The sequence below is a fragment of the Diorhabda sublineata genome, chromosome 1, assembly GCF_026230105.1.
Source record: "Diorhabda sublineata isolate icDioSubl1.1 chromosome 1, icDioSubl1.1, whole genome shotgun sequence".
NCBI lineage: Eukaryota > Metazoa > Arthropoda > Insecta > Coleoptera > Chrysomelidae > Diorhabda > Diorhabda sublineata.
The window spans coordinates 8,427,500-8,439,868 of NC_079474.1; the positions used below are offsets into that span (position 1 = coordinate 8,427,500).

Here is a 12,369-nt window from a genome sequence, read left to right on the forward strand (position 1 = left end):
GCGGAATAATGGAGACAAGCTAAGTGTTTTGTATTCTCAATTATGATATAGTTAGCCTACACCAAATCTTTAAATATTGTGGTAGGAGTTTGCCGAGATTATCCATGTGTCACCAAAAATTCAGAAATCTAGAGATGTTAAAAGAATTCCCTGCTCTAACTGGGCCGGCGCCGAGGCGCTCAGGGAGCGTCGTTTTGAAATCGAAGTTAGTCTGAACGAAGCGTCCGTCGGCGGCGTCGGGATAAATATATAAAAATATATTCGTAAATATTGGAATACATGTCCTTTTTTTGTATGTTGTGATTTGGTTTTCGTTGCCAAGAGATAAATGGGACTTAATTTGTGATTCTTGGATTTTATCATTTATTTTTGGTGAGTTTTTGGATAGTGAATAATTTTTTCAATACGATATGAAATATATATCCAATTCTACATTTTTTTTATCAATTTTGATCGGATGAAAAATATGGATGAAAAATACAATCACAATCTGAATTTTTAATATGGTGAAATATATTGTTTAGCAATTAATAATCAGGTTAATTGGTGAAAGTACTCATTCGAAATATTTGTCCCTTATCCTATATATTATAAAGATGGAATTTATTCATGTGCAAACTGGTCAAAGGATTCGGTTTCAATTAATTTAAATCTATCACTAACTTCAAACTTGGTGTGAGTAGATATATCATCTTCTTTCGCGTTAACTATGGTGGGACGTGTTTTGAAGCTCTCGCGGAAACATAACATTTTTCTGGAATGCACTTGATGATATATAAATATGGAATTTATATATTTCTGACCCAGTCACATAGAAAATGTTTAACGATGATTTGGATGAAGTATGCACGCCGATTATTTATTACTTGGTCGTTTTTATCTTGGGAAAAAATATGTAAATAGGTTCGTTTTGGAATATAATATTAAACAATCTACAAAATTGGATCATCCGTTATATTCCGTCCAAAAAGTATGTGCTGTTAGTGGCAGATGTGGTAATAATCGTGGTTCGTGATAAATCTAATAGATGCCGTTCTGGATTATGTTTCTATAACGCGTTGTTGAGTAAGTCACTAAATAAATTGAATTGAGAAACTTGGGAGTTTATGGAGATAAATTGAAGAATCACTTGTGTTGAACAAAGCAAAACAATCTTTTTTTGTTGCGCAATGACGTGTGAAGCTACCACCTATTACCTATTGCTTGCTTTCTAGTGTTTAGAATTGAAGTAGTATTGAAAAATGTGTAGTTTAATATATTTCAAATAAGAAACCACAATAAATAAATACTTTTGTTGATATATTTCTAATGCTACAAAATAGCTACATCCTACACATTCGTGGGTCAAAAAGTAGTATATGTTGGCATTTTTAAGACTGAAAATTAAACAACAACAATCAAAAGTACACATTATTATAGAATCATTTTTATTATGGGAACGATCGATTTTCTGCATGGGAGTACATATATTCATAACATCTCCAAGGAAACTCTAGCGACAATACTATATGTCAAGTGAAATTATGAATACAGACATAATATCCATGATGGGTGATCGTTTCTCACCCGAAGTTCGAGAATATGAAACTTAAGGAAGAGCTGAAGAAAACCGGGAAATCTCATTGGAAGTACTTGAAGCATTTACTGTTATTTGTTCTAGAATGAAATATATATGAAGAAATTGACTAAGAATGATCTGAACAGATTGAGAAATTGGTTCATTCACATCTACAATCATAGAATAGAGATGCCAGAAGCGCTGCCAAGAATAAACAGAAAAAATATGTGAAGCTAAATATAAAACTTCTCTGCAGCTCTAGAAACGTTCTCACGAAAGCATTAAGGAGAAATTACGAAGTAAACGTCTTAGGTTCCGGGTATTAGGATGGCTGAAAATGATGACTTGAGTTTTCTGAGAATAGAGTCAAGGAATTTTGAGATCAGACGTTATCTGGGGCAGAAACAATTAGTGCAGTATATTCTGCAGATAACGCAGGTCTGCAAGTAGAAAACTGTATAGGTTTTCCATAGATTTTCTCATAGATTTTGATGTCCTGAGTCAAAATAAATATTCAAAAAATTTCATCTCATCAATTTTTTACAATAGTAAATTTTTTTCTTTGTGAAAGTCTTAGTAAGTTCTAATTTTACATTCCATTTCTTAAGCGTCCAATTAGATTAAATTTATCTCTTATTTCTTACCCTAATTCTAATAATATACGTATCTGGTAATTAAGAAAAAGATAATGGACGTAAATAATTACGTCCAGATAAATATAAAGATAATTAATTGAGAGGGAGGGATGAAGAATTTCTAGTGTTAATCAGACGGTTGCAATTATTGTCATGTCTAAGCAGGTTAAGTAAGATTGAACATATATCTAGCTGACTCAGTTTTGCTATACTCGGTTGACATCTAGCATTCAAACGCTACTGTGCTCTTAACTGTATATATGTGTTATGACTCACCGAGGTGTGTAATTCCTCCGTACAGCTTCTGTTATATTTGTGTATGAAAAGTCAACAAAGAAAAATAGATAATTTTGTGAGAAATGTTTATTTTGCTTACTTCTAATTGATACTCAATGATCAAGACAAAGTATGCTACTCATAAAATGTGCAGAAGATATGAGGAAGATCTGCGATTGTGGTCTAAGGGTGAAAAAACTGCATTTTGGCATTTTTATGATATAGCGTGAACAAGTAAATCACAAACGATTGAATACGAAAAATAATGAGAAAATATCTTACACCAACCTTGATTCAGCTAGTCATCTAGTGTCCCATAGCTCCTAGCCAGATCCGGACACATCTTCTCATTTATATGACATCTTGAGTAATGCAGAGGACTTAGAAACGTTTGCTCCCCAGAACAAATTTAGCTCAGATTTTTTAGTTGATGAGGAACTTTTTTTTTTTCAAATTGAGCTCAATGATCTAATCAAAAACTTGCTTACTCGCCATGCTTACTAATCAAACAGACCGGGAAAATGGTGCAGGAATTTTGCAGGAATTTCTACTATGGTTCTTTTTGTAGAATCTGACTTTCCTGGTCAAACAGGTGGCCCCTGATTTATCAAGTATCAAATAATTTGTATAATACAAAAAAATCTGTCAGAAAAATAACAATCTGCATTTGTAACAAATAAAGCTTGAAAAATAATTTTCACCCTTTCAATTCCACCAAAATAGTTCTGTTCGAAGAAGCAATAGAATTAAAAAAAATCGAAGATACTATACATTATTGTTCACTAAAGAGCTAAAAACTACTCGATGGAGTGTCTGTACTTAAAATTAGACGAAATTTGGAATTGCAAGTTCAGTAGTGATTTTGATAAATATACATATTATTTTAGAAAAAGTTTCTATTTTCACGAAGAAAACTGATAAATATCATGAACTAATAGAGGTCCAACTAGAAATTTCTTTATTCAGTTCAAGATACAAATAAAGTACCTTTCATTATTTATATTGTTGGCTACTCTCTAATTTTTATTGTTATACAGAGCTCTATATGTTTAAATACTTGAAATTAAATTCTAAAAAGGTTTTTTGAAGATTTATTTATCCTATACAAAATATTGCGACGGAAAATACCCATTTCATGTTTATAACATCTACTAAGAATGATCAAAATTAATTTCAAATGATTCGAGAATAAGAGCGAATAAGATGTTTACTATGTAATCTACGAAACCGTTTCTAACATAAGAGCTTCAGTAGAATAGTGCAAGTTGAAATAGAGTAAGACTTTCATATAATGACGGTAGGCTATTCATTGGTTATTGGGAAAATTCGGAACTGGGTTAATGTTTATTCATGAGACTATTGTTTCAAGAGAGAAGTCTTGTACTAATTTTGCAACTACTTGTAACAATTAGTTACAAAAGGTGCCCTTAATTTCGAAATACGAAGCTGGACGTAATTTGAATAGTGTGTCTTGGTATTGTTGGACAAACTATTTGGATTGCTAATTTTGTGAGAGACATAGCATCACCAGCAAGTTTCAATCTAGTGAAATTCACAAGTGCAGATTGAACTTTTCCTCACTGATGTTAATATGTTGGTTATTGATGGTTCTACTCATGTTGCCATACGAATTATATTTGAGTTGTCTATAGATACTTGAAACATTTATTTGGATCAAAAAATGACTTTTGGTGTGGATTGAGACAACAACAATTTGTGGAGATCAACTCGCTTAATGGTGTTGAAGCACCATCTCGAACTACTGTGTTTCTCTGGTTATTATATTTATCGGTGAGATCAGTCTTAACTACCAATTATTATTGAAAATTGGGCTTATCAATAACAAAATAATTTTTATCTGATGGTTGAATCGTGAGATTGTTATCTCTTACTTTCAACTATGAGATAAGACAGTTATCTGGAAGATATTTCATGGAACAGTAATTTGAGAGGTTTCTTGTGAGAGAAATTTATTTTCAAAAAATGCAAAATACTAACACTAAGGTGCCAGTTAGCACTTTCACTCTCGAAGAGAGAAATTTAATGTTAAGACTAGCTAAACAGAATAATCTAATGGAAAGTAGGAGAACTTATCTAATCTAGTATGAAAATAATGCTAATCCAATTTCTTGAAATTATGCACTCTTTGCCCCACTATATAAGACCTTCTTCTGTGTTGAAGGAATTCCACAAGATCAATATCCTTATCACTATCCAATGAGTAATCAACATTTATATTATCAAAATTGAGTAATGATATCGCTCATTGATTAATAAACCAGAGTTTAAATGGAATTTGATATAATAAAATATGTTTGTTGATCTATGGAGAAAATACACAGCCAATCAAGTTTGTTATATTTATTTATCACGATTGCCATCATTCCTTATCCTCCTTGTGGAGAAAATATAGGACAAGAACTAAATGGAACTTTATCTACAGAATAAATGTTGCAATTGCTAAACCGGCCATCAATTATGGTCGCACACTATATGATGAATTTCGGAAAGGTCGTTTGTGTCAGAAAACATTGATGCTATGCGTAAATTAATATTTCAAGATCGTTGTGATACATCGTGATGTTGAGGTATATTTTGGCATTAGTTCCATTGTTATAAAATTCATAAAGTTTGATCATTGGTAATAACTCTCGGTATACTGAACGCAGATTGTGTATAGGTTCATGGATCTCGTTATGCTTCAGCAAACAAAAGTTAAGCTGTCTTGTCATGGCATATTCTGATGACCAATTTATAGCCTATTGAATACGGAATGTTATCATGTTTTGCTTATCAATTTTTCCAAATATTTCATCTTATGGGAATTTCTATAAGATTGTCCACAAAATTCTTCGCTAAAATTTTGTTTCCCATTACTAGATATATAATCAGGATAAACATTCTATTCTATTCGAATCATTCTCATAAGTAGGAAGTACAAAGAAACATTTTAATCTCGTCAAATATTTTGGAATTTTTTATTACGGAACATGCAATGAAAACAAAGTTCTCATATTTTTTCAAAATCAATAATCTCAGATGACTCGTACGTTTCAAGTGGATAATTCAAAGCGGAGAAGAAAATTTTGTATTTCAATTTGTGATAGAAACATCAAATATTTTCTCAAACCGTTGAAAAAATATGTAAATATACCATCATTTATTCGAGGTAGAGAGATTTTTTTCACGAAAAATAAATAATACGAGGGGCGATGGTTGATGAGGTTTTTCTTGAGATTTGACTAAAAAATCGATTTGTCTTATTTGTATTTTTATTTGCAATGTCAATTGGTTTCTCGTTATTGTGACATTATTTTATTAGGTATATAGTTTTACTGCTTTTATTCACAGAAAATAATGATTTCTTAGTAATAAGTAGAAAATGAGAGCCTAATGATTCCAAAATAATAAATATTCTGATTCACTCCAGAAATTGTCAGTCAGAAAAATTGTTTTGAGAATCAACTTTTTTTCTATAACCCTTCATGTCCTTTATGAGGACATAATATTGAGGTTTCAGTTTTTACTCACCTTCAATCCGTTTATCCTGGTCCTTCCCTCCTTTTTCGTTTTGTTTAATCCTTTCTTTCTCCACTATGTTATTAGTATAATATAATTGTTTTATGTCTTTTTGATTGTGCAACTGTTTTTTTATGCTCTGTGGTAATCTTCTCTACATGTGTCCATAGCAATTCAATCTTCTTTCTTCCTACTGATTTTCTTATAATAATAATAATTTTTATCCTTTCCATCATTGTTCTCCTAGATATTTTTCACAGCTGCTCCATCTCTGCCGCTGTTATTCTACTCTGTATCTTTCTTTTCTTCACCCAGGTATTACTTTTATATATTAAGGAGAGGATAATGTTATCGAGTTGTATACCTTCATTTTCCTGTCTTCATCTAATTCTTTTTTCTTGAATATTGTCTTACTTAGAGCATAGTATATTTTATTGACTTTTTCCACTCTTTTCGAATTTTCTACGTATAACTATTTCTCAATCGTCTCTCAAAATGTGATCAATTCATCTATATTTCCTCCTTACATCATAAGATCTTTCTCATGTTCTCTTATTCAGTTCATTACCAATCTTTCATATTTTCATAAATTTACCTCTATTCTGAGGTCTTTGGTTGTCTTTATACATGTGTCCCATCTTCCTTAATCTATTAATTTATCGTCTGCATATACTAATCCGTCCATAGGCTTTAGATTTCTGTAGCCAATTATTATTTCAAATTTACGGTTCTTATCTTTTATTGTTTCTATTTTCAAATCCATGACTAGTTTAAACGAACGTGAAATAAGATCATTTTCTTGCTTTACTCTCATCTTTATCCTAATATTATATACTATTCGAGATATGTTATTCTTTCTTCTGTTATATTTCTTTTCTATCATCAATAGGTTGTTTATATATAAAAATATGCACTTTTCTAATTTTTCTCCTCTTATCAAGCTCCCTTCTTTGTGACTGAACTTTCTTTCAAATAATTCCTTCCATGTCTTCAATCTGTCCTTCGTGTTTATTTCAGTATCGTTTCCTCAAACTTTTATTTTTCCCATTTCCTTTCGTTCGATTTTGATCCAAAAGCTTTTATTATCGATCTATTATAGTTATTATGTTTGCCAATTCTCCTGTTTCTTGACTTATTTTCTCATTATTTTGTACGCCTCTTTGTTGTCTCTACTTCCATTTTTGGAAGAATTTTATTATAATCCTTTATTCTGTTCAACTACTTTTCTTATTTTTTCTGTCCACTATCCAGTTGCGTATTCCTTCCTCATATTATCATAAGAATTTTTAACCACTTCTACGAAGGCGGTTTGACAAAAGCGTCACAGTTCAGTTAAAAATTCTTAGATTCACGTGAAAATTTCACAAATTATGCCAGAGTTGTGGCTTTAACAAACAATATATTTACAAGAACGAAAATGTTGTCATCTTTTGACTTACTATTCTGCCCTCATAAGCAGTGTAAAACAAATTTTCAAATTTATCATCATATCTAAATTTTATTATATAATTTTGAACAAAACATCTCACTTAACATGTTTATTCCATGTTCACTTCATAGTTTCGAAAAAGCCGTGATAAAATTTCTTCTTTCCAAAGGTATCATTATCGAAATAAATCAAGATGTTTTTACGAGCCTAATCTTATATTGCCGGAGAGAAATGTAATAAATCATATCTCCTAAATTCAGGAGGATTTCTCATGAAGCATTAACTCACCTATGGAATAGAAATTTCTGGAGTCAACTTGATATCTCATCAGAAAAACTCTATCATTTATCTCGTGAATCTGATCGCAGCTATATCAGTTATATAAGTATTTTTATGAAAGTAGGGCAAACAATTCGAAGGAAAAAAGGCAACAACTTAATTCGATGTCGGAGCGCAGTTGGGAAAAATTATATATCTTGCGGCAATAAAATAGCAAAGTGAACATTTATTCAATACATATATGTCAACCTTCCCAATAACTATGTATTCATCCTTGGGCATTTAATTAATTAATTGATGATTGTGGTATGCAATTTTGTAGGGGAATATTGAAATCTTTTTATTCAAAAAACAAAATGATACTAGATATAAATATTGAGTTTGTTATGTATGATATAACATTTTCATGGAGTTTGTTCTTTCAAAACCTTGCATGTCGTCACTAGTGAGTTAATAAATGAATCTGTCAGTGCCATTGAACATTTCTGTTCACTAAAAACGCACACACTTACATTTTACGTGCATGAATCAGAGCTCCTACCTAATGTCACTGTCATTGTCAGTGACAGATCATTCAATCGTCAATGTGAGTTCAGATGAAATAAAAGAGTGATTGATGCCTTGTAAGTGAACTGAAATTAAGAATGCTACCATTTTTGCGAAATTTGAGGTTGGTCGGTCTATCAGAAGCCTGGCAACTCATCTAGGTCTTAATGTTATTATCGTAGCCAGAGTGAAGAAGCCATCTGAACAAGATCTTGCGGCGAAAGGAACAAAAATTCTAAATGAAGTTGCATTGATCAATTTTTTGAGAAAACATCCCTTGAAATCGGCTGCTAGTGCTGCATATGAATCAAATTTGCAAGGATCCCATCCTATGGAATATAGACGAATTAAAGCTTCGGATTTCAAAAACTGCGAGTGCCAAAGAAGAATTGCTATCAATTGACTGCCAGTAATCCATAATTGTATTTGTATTTAATTATATGTATCGTGATCTGCACTTTTGGTAACGAATTTTTTTGCGGATAGAAAAATATTCAAGTCGTCAAGTTCAATTATAACAATATTAAAATTGAGTGCTTTGTATTTAGAAATCAACAAAATATAACAGGCTCAATATTTAATTAGATAACTTGATGAAGAGATCTTGCGCCGAAATGAACGAAAATTGCAAATGATGCACAAATGCACAAGATGTTGCATTGATCAATAAATTTTTTGAGAATAAATAAATATAATGAGCGGTTTCTTATTGGGAACGTGGCAAAGGAACACTGAACTAACTTTAATATATTTTCCGAACTTTCGAATACTTATATATTCATCGTCTGGGAAATAATTAATTAGGATTGTAGGTGGCTTTAGATAGTGTTAATGCTTGTATAAATTTTCAAACTCATAGGATTCAAAATTCAAACGAAGTCTTTGTCAGCTATATTTCAATTAATCAATATTTCTATCAACGTCACTTTGAATAATGAATTTTGTGAAACCTCTGAATTTAAAATTTTCACAAGATATCAAAATATTTTGACAGAGACTTGAAAAAAAGTCAAAACGTCAAATAATTGTATATATATATATATATATATATATATATATAAGCGGTTTTTATTGGGAACGTGGCAAGGAAACACCAAAGTGAACTAACTCTAATATATTCTCATTTTCCGAGCTTTCGAATAATTATGTATTAATCGTCTGAGACTGAAATTATGGTCAAATACAATATAAGAAATATATATGAATGTATAACAATAATAAAATTTTACTTACAATAATTAATTGAGATTTTCGGTGATTTTTGATATTGTTAATGCTTGTAAAAATTTTAAAATCACAGTTCAAAATTCAATATTCAAATTGACGTTGATAGAAATTTTGATTAATTGAAATATTGATTCTGCTCATTATAGAATTTTCATTGATTTTTGATTGGTTTCACTAATTCATGTGGTTTGCATCTTCAGTTTCTCAACAAACATTGAAACTATGAACGACGGACAAGAAAGTCTTTCAGTTATTTTCCAAATTGTCTCCCAGCTTTCCTATATTTGTATACATAGTTCTCATATCACATTTTCAATCATTATCCATCTTTCTTCGAATACCTTCATTGATCCATGATTGACGGTCATTGATCACAATTTTGGATAAGATGTATGTGTCAATCGTACTATGGATTCATTCTATTGTTTTGTCACTGCTTTCTAGCGTCATCGATACTAGAAACCTAAACCTAAACCTTGTTCAGATTATCCTGAGCCGCTGTGACCTAGGGTTGTTAATTTAGCGCTGTTAAGTCTAGGTGGAATTTTGTTCACCACAGCAAGGGTCATCTGGGTTTATTTGAGAATGGCGATTTTGACCTCTCGTTTTTTCTACGACCTATTTATGAATCGATATGATGTTTTACCAAAAGCGACTTCCATTCAATGGAAGCTGCTGAAGCAATTTCTATCTTCAACTAGCCAATGTAGCGTACTTGTTGTCGACTGTTTCGTGGGAGTAACCTTCTTGCGAGAGCCGTGCTTCTGGCGTACCGCTCTACGTCTTCCATCAAAGTTTATACAAAAGAAAATGGTTCGAAGCCTTTGCACTCCGATTCAATTGGAAGGTGTCTGAGTTTGAAATAAATTTTGTGGTACTACGAAATGTTTTTCATATGATAACAGAAACTTGTTCAACTAATACTTAGACTGTAACTGGAGAAGCAACTCATAAAATAAAAATATATATGGGACTAGATGCAAAAAAATTGGGCAGTGGGTCGTTGACGTGAAAATAATGCTGCGACATGAGAAATATTTCCTCGTTTCTAGTCCGCCAAAGTTGCGAAATCGGAACTCATATTTAGGTTTATTTTCTAAATTATTTGAATATAAGTTCTGATTTCGCAACTTTTGATGCCTATAACTCAGAAACAGAAGGACGTATGAGAATTTTTTTATATAACAACATTATTTCCACGTCATCTACTTACTCCTGAATTTTTTGCACCAATCCCAGAATACCCTGTATAATGAAAGAATCTGTCATTGCCATAAAATTCCATATTCAATACAAAAATAGAAACCTACAATAAAGCAGAAGTCGATAAGAAATAACAAACTTCTCTTTATAACACAACTATCTGGAATAGATTCAAGGTATTTGTATTCACTCGATTCTCTTAGCGATGTTCTAGTTTGATTTCCGTTCGTTCCTATTATTCTTTCTACATGACAAGATGTATATTCGACGATCGTTTCAATAAGCAGAAATTATTGTTTCTTCTGTTCGAATTCTGTGATAGACGGTAGGTAGTTGAATATCATTCCTGTTTTGTTTTAACAAAGACAACTGGAAAACAATATACAGGAATGAACATATCGAGAAGCGTGAAAGTTAAGTTGGGGGTTGAATGAGAAAAAAGTTTCGCATTCACCTTCACGAACCCGAAAAATTAATAATTGGATTAAAATATATGAATTTTGTGAAATATTTTTTTAGCTAGATTAATTTGTTCTATTTTAAGCATATAAAAAACTAAGTACTTTGAACTGGATTCCAAAAGTTTTATGCAGAAAAAAGGAATAACTACCTTGATTACGCTAAAAAAGTTGATAGTGGAAGAAACTCCATATGAAGATTTGTTTTGCAATTATAAGCATATAAATATGTGTGAATAAATACAGAAAGTTTTTCATTGATAAGTATGAATATTTTACGTGAATATCATCCGTGCCAATTTAGGCAAAATTTTGCAAGATATTTATATATCAGGTGTAATCAACTCTAGTACGAATCTTTCATTGCAGCATTTATCTCTCATCACTAGATTGTATTTGATAAATTTTTAAAACAATTTGCCATTTAGACTTCAATATCGATATATACGCTTTATTCATGATTGTTGTATAATGTACACATTATACCTCTACTTCCTCGACCTCAATAATACCTATTAATCACGGTAGTGATTAATGAATCACTGTTACGGATAACTTATACAAAATATGTAAGACATATATAAGTTTCTGACCAAGTTATGTAACCAGTAACACATTTTTTTGAACGACTAAAATGATGAATAAACGACTCGGAGAATAAAAAATGTACAAAAAATGTGAGAGAATATCGTTGCTTTCCTGAAATGACCGAATCCAGAACAATATTATGGGCAAAGTTCCCGCAAATCTTCTGCAACAATACTTGTTGATACAGGCTGAGGTATTACTGTCCTTAAAAGACACGGTGGATGAGGGTCTACCGCCGTTGCAGAAGGCTACATAGATGACTTCATCAAAAATAAAACCAATACAGTCAACAATATATTATCTTCTATTCAACTAAAAATAAACGAATGTACATATTATTCAAATATTTCGACAAGTCAAGATAACATTAGTTTTAATATCAATTCTATCGTTTCCATTAACTTGACCAATTGTTTCATAACTATGAATGAACATCACCACCTTCTAGGAATAGATACATAATATTTTTAAGTTGAATACATAGATTTTCGTATTGATTATTATGATCTATTGTAGGAAATATTTATTAGAATAAGATAATAGTTATTCTCATAATGCAACAAAACTTTACAACAAAAAAACTTCAACAAAAGTATTTAGTAATCGTGGTTATAGTATAGTGTTCTATTTTTCAAATAATGAGTTATTCAA

At 31.2% G+C, this 12,369-nt stretch overlaps 1 protein-coding gene across 2 annotated transcripts in view; it reads left to right on the top strand.

The window, feature by feature from the left end:
- Positions 1-208: 208 nt before the first annotated feature.
- Positions 209-12,369, top strand: part of LOC130452451 (amphoterin-induced protein 2-like) — a 74,309-nt gene continuing 62,148 nt past the window's right edge. For both annotated transcript variants that reach the window (XM_056791737.1, XM_056791738.1), the window contains exon 1: positions 209-372. The gene's annotated coding sequence lies outside the window, so the exon portion shown is untranslated. The remainder of the gene's footprint in view (positions 373-12,369) is intronic.